Here is a 21,148-nt window from a genome sequence, read left to right on the forward strand (position 1 = left end):
TGCGTGTGTGTGTGTTTATATAAAATGCTGTAAAAAAATAAGATAAGCAAATGAATTTTAAGAATAAGCATTTTCTCTAGACCAGTTGGTCTCAAACTTTTTTTCAACTACCACCTCAGAAAATAAATGTCTCTCCAAGTACCACCATAATGAGCAGTATTGAAATACAGTAGTGTAATAAGCTAATTAGAGCAGCTACAGCTCTGCAGTTTTAGAACGTGGCAGATTTTTAAATTATTATTAAGAATATTTATTATTGTCAGCCATTTTAAACATTGTAATTAGTCTGAACGTTAACACTGTACTGTGCTTATATGCAGGGCCAGACGGAATCTTCAGAAGTTTTTTGCTATTTCTGTGGAGAATTTTGGTAAAAATCTGCAAATTTCTGCAGAATTACTTTGGGAGTATCATAACTAAAACCTTAATATATGAAATAATAAGTGATACCTTTTTAACTTTTATTTAATGTTTAAATGCAAATCCATTTGGTAAACAAACCAAGTCTCTCATATAATATCTCTACTCAAAGACAGAAAAAAATTACTTTACAAACTGTGTTGTACATAAATCAAATGAACATTTCCATATTAGTCAATAATATTGCTGTATTTAATTAAAAAAACTGAATACATTTAGATTTACACACATTTACTCAAGTAAATAAACAAAATTAGTGATGGGCTAAAAATCTGCAGAAATCTGTGGAATTCTGCGCGCGCAGATTCCGTGTGGGCCTACTTATATGTAAAAAAAGAAACAAATAAAAAACTAAAAACGTCAACATTTAAATTAAAAATTGCTTTTAAAAGTTAAAAGTGGTAGGTTAATGTTCTTAAAAAGTAAAAAAAAAAAAAAAAAACAGTGCTGTACTTAAATGTAAAGTGTTAACATATAGTAGTCAATTCATCAACACCTGGATATGTTGCCTGGACCTCAGAAATATAGGCTATATGTTATATAATAAATAATATTATATGTCATATTCATATATAAATAATTGTTGATAAATTTTGAAATATATGTAGCATGTACATATGACACATTTGATATCTCTGCGTACCACTAGAAGGAAGCCCGCGTAACAGTTTGAGAACCACTGCTCTAGACAATCAGTTTAAGAAAAAATGTCAGATGTGGGCCTTAAAAAAATCTTCGGAGAAGGAGGTGAGCCCCGAAGTGAAAAAGGTTGACAACCCCTGGCTTCAGTTTGTACCTGTTGACTGCTGTCTGCCCGACCATTTTCTGTTAAATAAAGCTGCACGTGGGTTCTTAACTCCGTTGTCAGAACCACTTTTTAACAATGATTATAAGGTAATCGTTGATTTAATGATTACAGAGTATGTTATGCTTTCAGGAGTCCAAAAGCGTTGACTCTGAACAACCAGAAGGCAGTTATTATGAGCTCATAATTGAAGTTATGAAAGCAAAAAATCATCATAATATAGGTGTTTATTTATTTATATGATGCATTAATATCACCTGAGCAATTTTCAGTATGAAAATCAGCGTGTGATCTCAAATACACAAGAAGTTCATATCAAGTAAGTTACATTCATTCATTTTTCTTCGGCTTAGTTTCTTATATATCAGGGGTTGCCACAGCGGAATGAACCACCAACTATTCCAGCATATGTTTTATGCAGAGGATGCCCTTCCCAGCACTGGGAAACACCCATGCACTTAAACATTCACAAACACACACTCATACACTACGGACAATTGTGCTTACCCAATTCACCTATGGTTTATGTGTTTGGACTGTGGGGGAAACAGGAGCACCTGGAGGAAACCCACGCCAACACGGGGAGAACATGTAAACTTCACACCGAGCCGGGACTTGTTTAATTTTTGTTAAAGGAAAAACAATTACAAAACTATTGAGATTTCATCTGTCAACATGTCACACCTTTAGTCTCGCCCTTCAATGTTTGTTCATAAAGCCATTTTACTGGGATATACAGTACATGACAATAGGGAAGAGAACAGTTTTGCAACTTCCATGCTTGCAGCATTATGTTATTGATATTTGAGGATGTGGGCTTGTTATTCAACTGAAGCACGCCTGCATAATTTCACTACATCCTGCAAGAAGACTTTATGCCACAATAATAATGATTTCAAGTATTCACAAACAATTATTTATTTGTTTAACATTTAACAGTGTGTGATCTAATGGTTAGATGCATTACAAAAATGACAACATATTTATTTATTTATTTATTTATTTATTTATTTTTAATTTGACAAAGTAACGTCATCATCAGTATAGAATAAAAACCAATTACGCTTTACTCAAACATAATTTTACATGTCATTCATTCAGTTTCCTTCTGCTTAGTCCCTTTATTCATCGGGGGTGGCCACAGCGGAATGAACCATTAACTTATCCAGCATATGTTTTACACAGCGGATGCCCTTCCAGCTGCGACCCAGTACTGGGAAACACCCATAGACACTCAAACACTACGGCTAATTTAGTTTGTTCAATTTATCTATAGCGCATGTGTTTGGACTGTGAGGGAACATGAGGGAGTACATGCATACTCCACACAGAAATGACAACTGGTACAGCCAGAACTCGAAGCAGCAACCTTCTTGATGCATGGGAGTGTGTTAACCACTGAGCCACCGTGTAGCCTGTATATAACATATTTCATGAATGAATTTTTTTAATTAATATTATTATTTATTTTTCAGTGCTAAGTTGCGGCTGGATGGGCATATGCCAGAGATTTTGGCTCATTCCATTCTGGCAACCCCTGATAAATCAGGGACTAAACTAAAGCATAGTGAGTGAATAAGAAATTATTATTTACTAAATTTTTTATTTAGTAAAAAAATGTTTTATGATTTTAGTTAACTTTAATAATCACAATATGACAAATGCGTTTTCAATTTCCCATTATCATTGATTCATTCATTCATTTTTTTTTTCGGCTTAGTCCCTTTATTAATACGGGGTCGCCACAGCGGAATGAACCGCCAAGGCTCAAATCAGCGACCTTCTTGCTCTGAGGCCACAGTGCTACCCACTACACCACCATTACGCTCAATTTGTATCAAATACATATATATTTTATATCTAAATATCAATAAACATTTTGTCAAATGTATATATATATATATATATATATATATATATATATATATAAAATAAATATATATATAAAATAAATATACACAGCAGCTGGTATATATATATATATATATATATATATATATATATATATATATATATATATATATATATATATATATATATATATATATATATAAATAAAATAAATATATACAGTACATAATTGTATTTTTAAAAAATTGGATGCCATTAATCACGATTGACTTTTGGCCAGCACTAATATTATATATTATTATATGAAATATTTTTACAATTTTTTGTTATATAATTTGTTGATGATGCGTTCAACTTGTATCCACCCTGTTATGTGAAAGAAAATATTCATGTTTGACACACCTTTCAGAAGAGTCAATTAAAAGAAAAGCATGCTAAATGAAATAACTCCAAGCCAACGCCCAGAGAACACAATGTGCCCTGCCTGCAGACGGACAGTCACTAATAAGAAACTACATCTGATTTCAGAAAGTGCTTACGGTGTTTAGACTGAAGCGTACTCAGAAACTCAGATTTCTCAAATGATGTTTAACAGATTGAGGAATTTTTTACAGTATTTACTATAATATTTTTTCTTCTGGAAAAAGTCTTATTTGGTTTATCTCGGCTAGAATGAAAGCAGTTTATAATTGTTTTAAATCACTTTGAGGTCAATATTATTAGCCCTCTTAAACAATATGTTTTCGATTGTCTACAGAACAAACCATAATTAAACAATAACTTGCCTAATTACCCTAACCTGCCTAATTAACCTGGTTAAGCCTTTAAATGTCACTTTAAGCTGAATACTAGTGAAAAATATCTAGTCAAATATTATTTACTGTCATCATGGCAAAGAGAAAAGAAATCGGTTATTAGAAATAGGTTATTAAAACTGTTATGTTTGGAAATGTGTTGAAAAAATATTATCATGCCACACTACTGAACTTCAGTTTTTTCCAGAAGGTAAACAGCAATTATGATGATGTATTTTTAGATTTTTTTTTGGACAAATAATTTGGTGATGCTGTATGATTCCTTTGCGATTAGTGATATTCAAAAAATAAGTGTGATTGGCTCAGCCATAATTAAAATATTTTTTAAATTTCGTTTAAGTAACTGTGGCGAGAGGGCATGGCCGAGAGCCGTGGGAAAGGAATGAGCCACGGAAGGAGCTCTGGACTATTGACCTTATTCTCCGCAGACAAGCGGACGCTGCCATTTGAATCATTTGGCACGAGACTTCCGGTCTCATTCACTTCCATTCATTTTTAGACATTAAAAACTGCTCGTTTCGCTGTTTGATGTTGCAAACTGATATTTCCTTGTTATATTATTCTACTTGGTCTGTATAGTCATGCAAACATTTGTTTGTAGAGCAAGTAGTTTGACCATTTTTTGCCGTTTATTATTCCTTGTCATTTCTCCCATAGGCGACTGAAACGGAAGTTCTAAGACAATCGCGAAAACAGGCGTACTTCCGCATTTTAGAATAAGGTCAATAAGAGGAGGAACGAGGGCAGAGGAAGCCTCAGCAACTGCGTCGGTTCTCTGCCTCCTTCTTCTCGGCGGCCTAAGGGCCGTAAACTTCATTACAGTAACAATTATTTTTTTTCCTTCAGCTTAGTCCCTAATTATCAAGGGTCGCCACAGTGGAATGAACCGGCAACTATTCAAGCATATGCTTTACGCAGCGGATGCATTTCCAGCCGCAACCAAGTACTGAGAAAGCGCAAACACTCTCATATTAACACACATACACTACGGCCAATTCAGTTTACCAAATTCACCTACAGTATAGCCAACACAATCTGACGGCAATTCGTAACTTTTTGATTTAGTGGCTAATTCGTATGAATTCGTAATCTAATTCGTACAATTTAGTACGATTTGCTCATCCCCCAATGACGGTTGGGTTCAGGGGTGGGGTTAGGTGCCACGCCTCCTTTTTAAAATTGTACAACTTCGTATGACTGAACTCGTACGAATTTGTACGAATTAGCCACTAAACTGGCAAAACGTAAAATACTTACGTTTTAGCGTGAGATCAGGCTTGTATAGCGCATGTGTTTGGACTGTGGGGGAAACCAGAGCACCCATAGGAAACCAACGCCAACACGAGGAGAACATGCAAACTCCACACAGATATGCCAACTTACTCAGTCGATACTCGAACCAGTGACCTTCTTGCTGTGAGGCGACAGTGCTAACCACTGAGCCCTGGTGGCTATTCTTAGGTCAATTTCTGCAATCAAAAACAAGCATTCCTAGAACTTTCAGAGTGCCTAAAATTGACACTACAGGGTTTTTGCCGTTGCTATTTTGGATACTTTTGAAACAACTCAAAGTCCAAAAACACACAGAGGTCAGCAGAGCCTGGAGGAAATATGAACAGGTGTGAATGGCAGCCATTGTTACCGCAAAACATTTTCAAGTTGCTCAGCATATTTCAAGCTGTAATGCCTTGATAATGTGAGTTTCCATCAAAAACACACCAGCACACACCTCTCTATGACAGAAATAAGGGAACGGAGAGACTGACGGCTTCAGAAAACACCTATGACAGCTGAATTCTCATATTCATTCACATATTATCCATTTTTTAAATCCCCTTTGTTTTTGGGTGCAGGGCGGCTTGACTTTGAATATGTCTACAGTGCAAACAAGTGAAATCAGATCATTATAATGAGCCAACGAAGCTACATGAACCAATGTAATCAGGTTTTGCGGCTTCGCTTGGGTTTGCCATTGAGCCCGCACATGCACACACAGACTATTGTTTTCATAAAGTAAATGTCTTCACGTTTATTTGAGGGAGTGGCGGTTTAAAATAGAAGAGGAACAAGGACTTTAATGACAATATGAACAGGATTTGTTCCAGTTTGTTCATACATTCATTCTCCTTCGGGTTAGTCCCTTGTTTCAATTTAATTACTTTCAATTGTATTACGATTGCATTACATTAAAAGCTGCATCCAACGCTTTTGGAAGTGTGTTACGGCAGAGAATATAAAGTTGATTAAAGGTCAATAATGCAATGCTCTCATTTTTCAATATAAATCTATATTTTGTACTATGATATGCCCTAAATATCTATTGCATACCTTTTTAAAAAAAATGCAGTGGGTTTTTTTTTTGTTTTTTTTTTTGTTTATTTATCAGTAATGATTAAATCACACTGAACTGAGCTAAACTGAACTGAACTGAACTTAAACACTAAAAACTGAACCACACTGTTCCAGTTACTATGACCATTTATGTGAAGCTGCTTTGACACAATCTACATTGTAAAAGCACTATACAAATAAAGCTGAATTGAATTGAATTTATTTTTAACATTGTAGTTTGAATTACTTTTCATTCTTACTTTTAATTTTTGTTTTTTAACCTGTTTTTAGGATTTTTTCCAAATATTTTTCAATTCTAATGTTATTTTATTATTTTATTTACTTATTTTGATATTGGAAAAAAATCGGACATTTCGATATTTTGTTTGTTTGATATATATTGCAATGTGAATAGATTTTCACCAGGTGAATTGAATAGCTCGCTTTGGAAAAATTTAATTCATTTATATAGATTTGAATATATTACAATAAATTACAGGCATATATAAACAAAACAGAGCAGGAATAAAAGTGAAATAAACAGTGCTTTATTTCTGGAAAGTCTAACAGTAATCTGGTACAGAAATTGACCAATTAAATATGAAATAGATAGTCATTATTGTATAAACAATTAACAAATAATAATATCTTTATGTTTTAAAATCCTGTAATGTGACTATTGCAGATACACATATTGCGATAACGATGCTGAAACTATGTATTGTGCACCCCTTATATATATACACTAGGCATGGGCCAGTATAAGACTCTGACAGTATAATAACCTTGGATAAAAATATCACGGTTTTACGGTATTGTAATTACTGTTTTACAATATATTCATTTTAAATGTCTGGGTAAAAACAAAAACTTTTTTCCCTTTTGAACATAGTAGATTTTATTTTGAGAAACATTTAAAATATTTAGAAGTTTTGAATTTAATTTAAAACGTCATCTTTTCTGCTGGAAATATTGTTGTCCTAAAAACAAAACAAAACTAACATTAATAAAAAATTGTACACATAACTTAGGAACGGTATAGCAGAAACTTTTGATGGTTTTAAAACCTTGACTTTTTCAAACCACAGTATACATTGAAAACGGTTATCATCACATGCCACACAAACACACACACGCACACACACACACACACACACACACACGCACACGCACGCACGCACGCACACACGCACACACGCACACACACACACTTTCTGAATTTATGAGAGAATAAAATGTTAATATTTGTTTTGTCATTCCTTCCCAACTTCTTCTAAACAGTAATTTAGAATTAATTTTACATTTATTATTATTAATATTATTATTATTTTGCAATAGATGATGCGATTGAAAACCAAGGTAATCCCGCCTAATCATAATTTCTTAACTGTCATTTTCTTATCTTTTTTTATTTCATGCATCAAAGAAGACAACATTTTTATTTTAAATATGAAAGAAAAGTCATCAGTAGTTTGCAATATCCTCTCGGAAATAAAGGTTTTAAAGTGTAAATGGGGCGGTACACTTTCAAAAGCTGTATAATATACATTTTAAGTATAAAAGTTTGAAAGGATACGGCCCTGGTGAAAGCTTCTGTACCTTTATTTTTGACAGTGATAAAACAAATAATATGTTTTACTCAAACACATTTATAATCTGTAATTTCATAAAACTACTGTACGAATTTTCAAGCAATCTTTTCTCTAAACGTTTTATGTTTTTCGTATATTTGTTTTTAGTTTTATCCATTTCATTTTAAGTGACAAAAACTTTAATATAAGAAAAATAAAATGTAAAGAATAATGTATTAATGTTTATGTTCTTTCAATTAATAAAAACCTTTAATATATTAACAAATAAACATATAAAAATTTAATGTACGGTATGGAAAATAAAAATTTATTAATATTTACGTTATTTTAAATGAAAAAACATTAATATATTAACAAATTTATTTTTATATTTTGTATTTAATTTACACACACATATATATATATATATAATATATATATGTGTGTGTGTGTGTGTGTGTGTGTGTGTGTGTGTGTGTGTGTGTGTGTGTGTGTGTGTGTGTGTTAATAATGTATATAATACATTATAATGTATTAATGTTTATTTTAAGTGACAAAAAATATATTAAAAAAAAATATATATAAATATAATAAAAATATAATGTATGGAATGGAAACCATAATGTTTATTTTATTTTATGTGACAAAAAAACATTAATATAATAAAAAAATAAACAAATATAAGAAAAACAATGTACAATTATGAAAAAAAGAATAATGTATTAATGTTTACTTTATTTCAATTAACAAAAACATTAATATATTAACAAATAATTATAAATATAAGAAAAAAACTATGTACAGTTTTGGACAACAACAACGTATTAATGTTTATTTTACATAACTTAAGTGACTTAAAAAGTTAATTGATGGGTGTATATTAGTTACAAGATGTACATCTAATGTTTAACCTATTTTTATTACTGGTCTCCTACGAATACTTCATTCTGATTGGCCTGTCGCATGATTCTGCGGCTGTATATTTTACTGTAATGATCCCGAACATATGATTTTATGTCATAAACAACTGATTTTCCACATAGCTGCACAAGTTACACAAAGTTTAACAAGCTTAATGTGACAAAACGAGACAGAAAAATGTGAAATATGTGGCCTGTGATATGAAGACCATTCATCTGCCTGTCCCGGCCAATCATTTACTAAAAATAAACACACATAGTCCAATTCCACCTGCAAAGTACACATGAAAGCAGCAAACCTCTCTGTTTGCATAATTCCATATATCCACCATCATTCGTACACACACCACCCTCATAACAACGTCACACGGTGGAAGGATTTATGATCAGCCCTTGGATATAGGTGTGAAGCGCTCTGAAGGCTGAAAAACTATAGTAAACATGCTTTCACCTTCATCGGTTATATAAAAACTCATGTCTAAATATATCATACAGCTGAGGGCTAATGTATGAACAAATTCAGCATTTACTCATAAATAAGTAGGAGATGGGGAAGAATAATTCAGATCTGATGCAAAAAATGTTTACAATATTTTCTCTCTTGCCATAGAAAGTCACGCAAAAACACATAAGTAAAGCAAGTTAACGATATCTTGGCTAAAAGATAAGTGCAAATTTGTTAGAATAACTTCACTCTAAACTATATTGGGTTGTCTTAACCTAACATTGGATCAAATATGGATTTTAAATGACATTTTTTAACCTAATGGTTGCATTCAGGGGTGTTGCTAGACATAAAGCTCTACCCTCAACCACACCCCCCCAAAAACATTTTCCCCTTATATTAATAGCTATACTGAATCTTATGTATTAAAATATAATATTATATATAAATAAATAAAAGTATTATTATTATTACAAAGTATTATTATCATTATTATACAATTATTATTCTAAATAAATAACAGAAATTAATCCAATGTAAAGACACAAGAGGAGTAATATAAAACCTTTTAAGAAATCTTTTCCATGAATTTTAATTTCATATGATAATTCTAGAGAACAAAAAGAGTTTGTATAGATGTACATAGAGAATAATGGCTTTATTCTTGGATTACCACTCTTAATTAATACACTTACATATAAAGTAAACTGTAACTAAACACATTTATTGGAGCACTGGCTATTTTTACTGGGGATTGTGAGCCAGTAAATATGGTCTATCAACACTCCTGGTTGCATTTGTCCACTTTTGGCCCAACAACCATGTTTTTTATATATATATATATATATATATATATATATATATATATATATATATATATATATATATATATCTATATATATATATATATATATATAGAGATATATATATATATATATATATATATATATATATATATATATATATATCTCTATATATATATATATATATATATATATATATATATATATATATATATATATATTTTTTTTTTTTTTTTTTTTTTTTTTTTTTACCATGATGACAGTACATAATATTTCACTAGATATTTTTCTTTTATACAGTCTAAGGTGACATTTAAAGCCTTAACTAGGTTAATTAGGTTAACTAGGCAGTTTAGGGTAATTAGGCAAGTTATTGTATAACAATGGTTTGTTCTGTAGACTATAGAAAAATATATAGCTTAAAGGGGCTTATATTTTTGACCTATAAATGGGTTTTAAAAAATATTAAAAACTGCTTTTATTCTAGCCGAAATAACACAAATAAGACTTTCTCCAGAGGAAAAAATATTATCAGACATACTGTGAAAATTTCCTTGTTCCGTTAAACATCATTTTGGAAATATTTAAAAAAAGAAACAAATATTCAAACCCCCCCTGATAATTCTGACTTAAGCTGTATATACTCTAAAAACTTGGAATCTGAACTAATGGTTTAGCAATAATTTAATAACAATGTATATAGTATTATTTATTTATTTATCTAACCAGGTAAAAAAAAAAAAAAAAAAATATTATTAAGATCGACATCTCCTTTATAAAGTCCTCATTGTTTACACTTTTTGTCCTGGACAATTTGTCTTGGACTCTAGGTCCACATTTGCATACACTGAACAGAACCAGACATCTAATAACCCAAATCAACACAAACATTCAATCAGTAACAAATATTACATATTTAAAAGTCTAATTGATGTAGGTAAAAAAGATTTCTTCAAAGGATTAAATCTGCACACAGGCAGCCTGTATCGTCGACAAGATGGCAGTAAGTCACACTCACAAAACAAACTGTGCGAGGGGTCAGCGAATATTTTAAAAGCTTCATCCTGAACTGATTGCTCATAGAGAGATTGTAAGCATATTCCCCTTTCCCTATGATTCTCATTGCTGTCTTCACCAGCCCTCCAAGCTTAACTTTAGATTGATCTGTAATGTTTCTGTACCACACAGAGAATCCATAGTGTATTATGTGTTCAATCACAGCTTTGTAAAATAAAAACATAACTTTTCTGGTCTCCAGCACATGACTTTGTGAAAAAATTTAAAATAAAAGAATATAATAATACAGTTTAGTCTGTCAGCAATGCATACTTACAACATGTTAAAACACAAGCACTGAGAAATTAATTGTTGTTGTTTGTTGTTGTATAGGACAGAAGAAAATAATAATTAAAATAACATATATCATAAATACCATAGTAAAGATGATAATTTGATGCTTCAAACGACCAAACTAACTGATATTAGGTTACACTAGTTTCTACATACATTTCAATCTAAAAGATAAGGTGTTTTACAAACAAGCACAAGAAATAGAACATCCATCGTCTTTAAAGTATATGTGAAGTGATATTTGACATCTGTCAACACAGGAAATGCTGACATGTACAGGTAACTTGTAGCCATTGAGGTAAAGCTGGTTTTATATTCGCACATTCAGAGTTTCACCTTAATAATATCATTTTAGAAAATAAACCTTTGCAAATATCTAAATAGCGAAATCATATTAGCAGCCACTGACTATCAAAGTACAAATATGATTGTTTTGAAGTCACAACATGCGATTTTAGACTGAATATTCAAAGTAGCGTAATAAACACTATAGAGACCGTGTCACAAATTGTCACTGTTCAGAAATGAACGAATGTGCGAATATAAAGCCAACTTTACCTCATTATTACATTAATAGTGCTATGATGTACTGTAGTAACCTGCATTTGCGATACGGATGTCAGTTTACTTTACGTTTTCAGCCTTTTTATTTGATCCTTAACGCTTATAAAGCACTACAGGAGACTCGAAATCGTGTTAAAAGTAGATTTAGTCTTACCTGTTTGACAGGAATTGCAGTCGTTCACCTGTTTGACTCTCAGCTGTTCTGAACTACAAGACAAGTACAGTGTGTGTGAGTTTCTTCAACGGCGCAAGCCAATCACAGCACGCCTTACACACAAAGCGAGAGCTGATTAGCTGAATGGCTGAGGGTGAGACAGACTATTGATCAACAGATTGCTGTAAACATGGCTGTTCAAAATGAAATATTACGCACATTAAAAGTGTCTAAAGTAGTAGACAAAACGGTAATAAACATAAATTATCACATAAACTTATCATGTTTGCTGTACATTTCAGCTTGTAATGGCGTCTCTGTGAATGTGGACTAGTTTGTAATCGCTGGGGGAAAAATGTCTGCTAAATGATTATGTAGATATACATTCAAAGTGTCTAACATAGTAGACAAAACAGTAGTGTAACAGACTTAAGGTGTTATCTTGCATTTCTTCATGTTTAAAGATCATTTAATTTCTATTATTTGTGGGGGACTTTTATTTTGAAAGGAAATCCGTTTTTCAGAGCAGAAAATAAATGAGAGAGCAGAAGGTAAAGCGGACGTTTCATAACAGTTTAACTAGAGCTCGTACTGAAAAGGACTGTTTACAAGTTTAATCAGCAACCCCCCGAAAAGGCATAAGGTTTGTTTCATCATATATTGTTAGTGAGAAATACATATTTTGTGAAGATATCTAAGAATGCTGATGTATGTTTTTGTATTGTTTTGCTCAGCTCTTACGGTGATTTCAAGAGTAAAGGAATGTAAATAAAGCAACTTAAAACATCAGTAAAGTTTCGGCCATCATTCGGATGGGGTCTGCTACAGTAAGAGCTTCACCTTCGCTGATTAAGATCCTCGCGGCAGGCGCAGGCGGACGGATATAACGCGACGACGGAAAGGGCATTGCAGTGAGTTATAATCAGCATAGAGCGTGATGGTCTACGGAGCTGAGACGTAAAAGGGTACGAGTTCAATATGGAAATGGATGAAGATGACCAAGAATCTGAGAGGCCGCTCCAAATGGAAAATGAAGGTAATATGGAAACAGATATAAAAGGAGCAATTGAACAAAAAGACAAAAATACATCAGAAGAACAGTGTCATGTACAAGAGAGCACAGAACTCCCTCGACGTTCAGAACGTTCTCGTATACCAACAGAGAAAATGCTTGCTTATCAAAAAGAGGAATGTAGAAAGAAAGAAAAAAAATTAACTACATTGTATGAACAATGGAAGTTAGATGCTCGTAAAGCAAGGCAGGATTTAAAAACTGACATATCTGACAAGCAGCTTGCAGATATCGCTGATTCACTTGAGGATAAAAGAAATGGTATCATGAAAATCTTCATCGATATAAGGGAATTTATTACTCCTGCTGCTGACTTAAGACGTAAAATCGATGCATGTGATGCTGTGACCAATGACATTGTCAAAATAGTGTTGGAAAAAATATCAAATGTAGATGATGAGTATGATGCAGAAAGAGAAAGGGGGCGTCTAAGTGAACTTTTAGCACACAGTTACGCTCGCTCTATATTTGGTTCCAGTGCTTCACTAATGAGTGTCAACAGCCATTCTGGATCCTCGCGTACAGCAAGAAAACGAGCAGACGCTGCAGCAGAGCTGGCTGCAAAGGAGGCTGAATACAAGATGATGCAAGCAGAAAGGCAACAAAAGGAAAAATTAAGAAATATAGAAGAGCAATTCAAAAAAGAGTTAGAAACTCAAAGGTTTGAACTGGAATGTTTGCAAGTAGAAAAGGATATAGAGGTTGCTCGTGCCAGAGTAAAATCCTATGATGAAGAAATAAAGGAGGAAACAAAAAATCAGTCAATAAAAAGTGAAAAGCAGGGGCCGAGAAATGAAAGGCAGCTTCAGGAATCTTATGTTCTTCAGTCAGCATCGCTCAGTGAAGTGTCTCACCTTGCTCAAGCAGTTCAGGACAGCATAGCCATAAACAGGTTACCCCTACCTGAGCCTACAGTGTTCAACGGAGACCCAATACAGTTTGTGGAATGGAAGTCATCATTTATGTCATTAATAGGTAAAAAGGGCATTTCAGCAGCTGACAAGCTTTATTATTTGAAAAAGTATGTGAGTGGCTCAGCGCATAGGTATCTTGAGGGCACCTTTTATCGAAATGATGAAGAAGCGTACAAAGACGCTTGGGACAAGCTTAATAAAAGGTACGGCCAGCCCTTTGTTATACAAAGAGCGTTTAGAGAAAAGCTGTCTAAGTGGCCTAAGATACAGTCCAAAGACGCAGAAGGTTTGAGAACATTTTCAGACTTTTTAAATGCATGTTTGCAAGCCATACCACATGTAAAAGGTCTGGAAATATTAAATGACTGTGAAGAAAACCAGAAGCTGGTGCAAAAACTACCTGACTGGATAGCTTCCAGATGGAACCGTCAGGTCACAAAAACCCTTATGGATGACAAAGAGTTTCCAAGTTTCCATGACTTTGTCAATTTCATGACAACAGAAGCAGAAATTATGTGTAATCCCATCACTTCTTTACATGCTCTTCATTCATGTGAGTCACCTTATGAGAGAAGAATGTCAAAGGAAACTAAAAGAAGTAAAGCAATTGTTTTTAAGACACAAACAAGTGTAAACAATGACACACAATCAACAGTCAAAGGAAAGTTTACAGTGACTAAAACACAGTGTATGTTGTGTCAGGATGACAGTCATCAACTTCATAAGTGTCTGAAATTCATGGAGAAGTCTCTGAAAGACAGAAGAGCCTATGTGAAAGATAACAAACTCTGCTACGGGTGTTTAAAATTGTCCCACCATGCTAAGGAGTGTCGTCGTCGACACACATGTGATGTATGCAAGTTACGACATCCCACATGTCTTCATGATTACAATTATGACAAGGACGGAATCAGAGAACGACCATTGCCCATGGTAAGCAATGTGCATGCAACTGAAAGTGAAACTACTAATGCCATGTCACTTAATATCACAAGAGAAAGTCAGTCAGTCATTACATCGATGATCGTACCAGTATGGGTGTCTTCAGTTAAAAATCCATCCAACGAACAGCTTGTGTATGCATTGCTAGATACACAGAGTGACACTACATTTATTGATGAAGACATTAGTAATACACTGCAAGTAGAGAGTCACCCAGTGAAACTCAAACTAACCACCATGATGGGAGACAATGAGATTATTAGAAGCAATCGAGTAACGGATCTTCAAGTGAGAGGGTACAGTTCCTCAGTACATATCAGTCTTCCTCCTGTATACACAAAGGAGTGTATTCCAGCTAATTATGATCACATACCAACACAGAAAACGGCAATGAACTGGAGTCACTTGAAAGGAATTGCTGACGAAATGGCACCTCTACTCAATTGTGAAGTAGGCTTACTACTTGGCTATAACTGCCCTAGAGTGCTAGCTCCAAGACAAGTCATACTAGGTAAAAATGAGGAACCATATGCCATTTTAACAGATTTAGGGTGGAGTATTGTGGGCTGCTCCATACCAAGTATCAATGAATCAACAGGGTTCAGTCTTTGTCAAAGGATAGCTACAAAGGAGATACCAGCTATGACACCTGGGGATGCAGTCCGTATACTTGAATCAGACTTTAAGGACATCACAGTAGATGACAAGACAGTCTCTCAAGAGGACATCATGTTCCTAGACAAACTTAAAGTAGGAATAAAGAAAAATTATCTAGGACATTATGAAATGCCTCTTCCATTTAAGCAACGACCATCCTTGCCGGACAACAGAGAACTTGCATCGATCAGACTCCAACATCTGAACAAGAAGTTTTCCAAAAATGAGAAATACAAAACAGACTACTTCACTTACATGAATGACATTATCGACAGAGGTGATGCAGAAGTTGTAAATGATGAGGGAACCAGTGGTGAAAAATGGTACATACCTCACCATGGGATCTACCACCCAAAAAAGCCAGATAAGCTACGGGTTGTATTCGATTGCTCTGCAAAATTCAAAGGTACAAGTCTCAATGAACATTTACTATCAGGACCAGACATGATAAACAACCTCACGGGAGTCCTTGTAAGGTTCAAAAGGCATCCTATTGCAGTGATATGTGACATTGAAAAAATGTTTCACCAATTTCACGTTCAGGAAAAGGATCGTGATTATCTGCGCTTCTTATGGTGGAAAGATGGAGACACAAATTCAGTTCTTCAAGATTACAGAATGAAAGTGCATCTATTTGGTGCAGTCTCTTCGCCCGGTTGTGCAAACTATGGGCTAAGATATTTAGCCAATGAGTACAGCCAATCACACGCATTAGGCGCTCAGTTCATCACAAGGGATTTTTATGTTGATGATGGAGTTACAAGTGCAGAAACAGTAGAAAAGGCTATACAGTTGACAAAGGAAGCACGGGAACTGTGTGCAAAGGGTGGTCTTCGACTTCACAAGTTCGTATCAAATGACAACACAGTTTTGCAAAGCATACCAGAATCAGAACGTGCTGTAAACTTTGAAACGAAAGATCTCACCTTCAATGAAATGCCACTCGAAAGAGCTCTGGGAATTCACTGGAACATACAGAGTGATAGTTTCAAATTCCATGTTCCATTAAAGGGTCAGCCTACAACACGTCGTGGCATATTATCCACTGTTGCCTCCATATTTGATCCTTTAGGATTTGTAGCTCCATTTGTTCTCAATGGCAAGAGAATCCTACAGGAAATGTGTCGCCAAGGAACTGGCTGGGATGATACACTTTACCCTGCACTCAAGCCACGGTGGGAGAGATGGCAAAATGACCTTGTCAATCTAGAAAATGTGAACATACCACGATGTTATGTACCTGCTGATTTCGGAAAAGTAGTGAAAACAGAAATGCATCATTTCTCAGATGCGAGTACCTGTGGTTACGGTCAATGTTCTTATCTGAGGATGATAAATGAGGATGATGAAATTCATTGCTCTTTTCTTATTGGCAAAGCCCGGGTTTCTCCTTTAAAGATTATCACAATACCCAGGTTAGAGCTAACTGCAGCTGTAGTATCAGTCAGTATGAGCAATATACTCAGAGAAGAGCTTAACCTCATTGATGTCGACGAATACTTTTGGACTGACTCAAAGGTAGTTTTGGGTTACATTAATAACGATGCCCGTCGTTTCCACACATTTGTAGCCAATAGAGTCCAAAAAATACGTCAAAGTACAACACCCAATCAATGGCTGTATGTCCCAACAGATGAAAACCCAGCAGACAACGCTTCAAGAGGGAGAACAATCAATGAGCTGCTTTCATCTAATTGGTTCTCTGGGCCTTCATTTTTGTGGGAAAAGGAAATAACAACCACAAATGTTGTGCCAGACCTCCCAGTCGGAGATCCAGAGGTAAAGAAAATTCAGACATTACACACAAAGACCATGGAAAATAAAGATCTTGTAGACCGATTGTCCAAGTTCTCATCTTGGTCTAAGACTATCAAAGCTGTTGCACGCCTTCTGAGATGGATTAAGAAAGATAAAACCAATTCACCAGCATCCGTAAGTGAACAAGAAGATGCTAAATGCTTGATTCTAAAAGGAGTACAAAGGCAAGTGTATCAGAAAGAGATTGAAGTGTTGAGTCAAGGAAAAAGACTTCCAAGTCACAGTAAACTTCATCATCTGGATGCCTTTATAGACAAAGATGGTATAATCAAGGTGGGAGGCAGATTAGATCACTCATCATATACTCACACATTCAAGCATCCATGGATCCTGCCTAAGGAACACCATGTTACAAAGTTGATTATTGCACACTGCCATGAATGTGTAAAGCATCAAGGCAAGGGTTTCACAATCAATAATATCAGATCATGCGGCTATTGGATACCTGGAATAAACAGAGTGGTCACATCTTACATTCTCAACTGTGTGACTTGCAGAAGGATGAGAAGATCTGCTGAAGGCCAGAGGATGAGTGATCTCCCCTCAGAACGTGTAGAGCCTTCGCCGCCTTTTATGTATTGTGGCATGGACTGCTTTGGTCCATTCATGACTAAAGAAGGGAGAAAACATCACAAGAGGTACGGTCTGCTTCTAACATGCTTGTGTTCAAGAGCTATTCATATTGAAATGTTAGAAGATATGTCGACGGATGCATTTATTAACAGTCTGAGATGCTTTATTGCAATTCGAGGCACAGTAAGGCAAATAAAATGTGACCAAGGTACCAATTTCATAGGCGCAAAGAATGAATTGAATTCAGCATTGCAAGAACTCGATCCAGAACGCCTCACAACTTTTCTTGCAAACAAACAATGTGACTTTGTTTTGAATGCTCCTCATTCCAGTCATGCAGGGGGTGTATGGGAGCGTCAAATCAAAACTGTCCGGAGCGTTCTTAATGCTACCATCACCCTTTCAGCAGGCAGGCTTAATGATGCCTCATTGCGCACTGTATTTTACGAAGCCATGGCAGTAGTCAATAGTCGCCCTCTTACGATTGACAATCTGAATGACCCCAAGAGCTTAGAACCACTCACACCCAATCATCTGATAACCATGAAGCCCACCACAGCATTGCCTCCACCAGGAAAGTTCATTAGAGAGGATATGTATACAAAAAAGAGATGGAGACGTGTGCAGTACCTTACTGAACAGTTTTGGAGCAGATGGAAAAAGGAGTATCTACACAATATCATTGCAAGGCAACGCTGGCATGCTCCAAAAAGGAACCTTCAAATTGGTGATGTGGTCATGGATATAGAAGAAACATTGCCTAGGAGTGAATGGAGACTAGGGAGAATTATAGAGACTGTTCTGAGCCCGGATGGACTTGTAAGAAAAGCCAAAGTAGCACTTGGCGACAAGAGATTAAACAAGAAAGGAGAAAGAATGCATAAAATCTCAATAGTAGATAGACCCGCTCAAAAGTTGGTCTTGTTGTTGGAAGCAGAGTGAATGCATTTACAATGGGACTTTATTGCACTTTATACACTTCCAAAGAGGGTTATAATTGGAAATTAGTTATGTTTGAGGAACATTGATAATTTGGTGGGAGTGTAACAGACTTAAGGTGTTATCTTGCATTTCTTCATGTTTAAAGATCATTTAATTTCTATTATTTGTGGGGGACTTTTATTTTGAAAGGAAATCCGTTTTTCAGAGCAGAAAATAAATGAGAGAGCAGAAGGTAAAGCGGACATTTCATAACAGTTTAACTAGAGCTCGTACTGAAAAGGACTGTTTACAAGTTTAATCAGCAACCCCCCGAAAAGGCATAAGGTTTGTTTCATCATATATTGTTAGTGAGAAATACATATTTTGTGAAGATATCTAAGAATGCTGATGTATGTTTTTGTATTGTTTTGCTCAGCTCTTACGGTGATTTCAAGAGTAAAGGAATGTAAATAAAGCAACTTAAAACATCAGTAAAGTTTCGGCCATCATTCGGATGGGGTCTGCTACAAGTAGCGTTATTAAACATAAATCATCACAAAACCTCGTCATGTTTGCTGTACATTTTTAATTGTGATGGCGTAGGCCTGTGAATGTGAACTATTTGTAATGACTTGGAATAAAACGTCTGCTAAATGATTCAATGTAGATATTAATTACATTAAACGTTTCTTAAATAGTAGACAAAACTGTAATAAACACAATTTATCACACACACGCATCATGCTTGCTGTAAATTATACCTGAATGGCGTATAGCTGTGAATGTGAAGTTTGTAATCGAGTCATTCTATGAAAAGGGTGCCATTTTTACATAGCAATTTTATAAATTATAATAAAGTACAAACTAAAAAAAAAAAAAAAAAACTACAACTTGAAAGATATCTTAACCAAAACAGCTATTTTTCCAACTCAGGCACAAAATCCTACTAATAATTATATTGCTTTTCTTTAGGCAAGAGAGCCTCTCTTGTACCACCTCGTCACGGACAATATGTATGATATTACAATAGTAAAATAATAAATAGATTTTTTTATTTTAAATGTTTTACAAATAATAAAATGTCCTCTTTGTGCAGCTATCAATAGAAAGTCTGTAGTTTAATCCATTTTATTTACATTTTTAATTTTGAAAATTAAATTTGACATCTCAGTGCCTCATTGTTTTCACTGAAAAAACGAATTCCCTTAAAAAATACAAATCAACTTACATGTTTATGTAAGTCCATGCAGCAAGAACACCATTCAACATTAATGTATCTAACATTTCATTAAATTTCCATAAACCTTTAAGAAAGTGACAGTGTGACGGTTGGTATCTGCTGTGATGGAGTTGTTCACTGTGACAGGGCGGTATGGACAATGTGTAATTTAACCAGTGTAAACCTTTAAACAGGGTAGTTTGTGAAGTTAAAATATATATAGTTTTTATTTTGGGGTATGTAAAATTAGACCATCGAGGTAAGAAGGACTACCACAATTAAAGGGAATATTGTTTGTAACATTATTTTACACAATTTGTTATTGCACATTCTAATCTCAACAACATTCTAAACAACTTTAGGAATAGAAAAAAAATATTCAATTAAATATTGACAAAAAAAAAAAAGACACACTACAAAAATTTGCTTTATGGAACAAAACTGCTTAAACCAGCCTGAGCTGGTTGGCTGGTGTTTGCTGGTCAACCAGCCTGGTTTTAGAGGGGTTTTGGCCATGTCCAGGCTGGTCTTAGATGGTCAGGCTGGAAAATGACCAGCTAAAACCAACTTGACCTGGTTTAAGCTGGACATAGCTGGTTTTGTCTGCACTCGCAGCCTGGCAAGGCTTGTCAAGCTGGTCATCTTCCAGCCTGACTAGCTAAGACCAGGATGGAAATGGCTGGAAATCAGCCTGGAATGGAACCTCTCTAAAACCAGACTGGCCGACCACCAGCCAACAAAGTTTTTTTTTTTTTTTTTTTTTTTTTTTTGCAGGTAAATTATTCAGTGTTGATATTAGCTAATTAGCCTACATTAGTGTCTAAAATAGTAAATAGTAAAATAATGATTATGTAGATATTATTTACATTAAAAGTGTCTAAAATAGTAGACAAAATTAAGCATAAATTATCACAAACTTTATAAACTCGTTTATAAGTAAATTAGAAAACAACTGCTAAATGATTTAATGCAAATATTACTTATTAAGTTCATTGGGTAAAAA

At 34.5% G+C, this 21,148-nt stretch overlaps 1 protein-coding gene and 1 long non-coding RNA gene across 2 annotated transcripts in view; one reads left to right on the forward strand and one right to left on the reverse strand.

The window, feature by feature from the left end:
* The window catches only part of LOC101883471 (specifically androgen-regulated gene protein), a 25,377-nt gene extending 13,291 nt beyond the window's left edge, over positions 1 to 12,086 (reverse strand). The window contains exon 1 of the mRNA XM_005162415.6: positions 12,030 to 12,086. The gene's annotated coding sequence lies outside the window, so the exon portion shown is untranslated. The remainder of the gene's footprint in view (positions 1 to 12,029) is intronic.
* Positions 12,087 to 12,551: 465 nt separating this feature from the next.
* Positions 12,552 to 19,810, forward strand: LOC141380561 (uncharacterized). Its single transcript, XR_012398767.1, has 2 exons — positions 12,552 to 12,672; positions 12,764 to 19,810. It is a non-coding gene; the product is annotated as an uncharacterized lncRNA (long non-coding RNA).
* The last annotated feature ends 1,338 nt before the right edge of the window (positions 19,811 to 21,148 follow it).

Source organism: Danio rerio, chromosome 23, assembly GCF_049306965.1.
Source record: "Danio rerio strain Tuebingen ecotype United States chromosome 23, GRCz12tu, whole genome shotgun sequence".
NCBI lineage: Eukaryota > Metazoa > Chordata > Actinopteri > Cypriniformes > Danionidae > Danio > Danio rerio.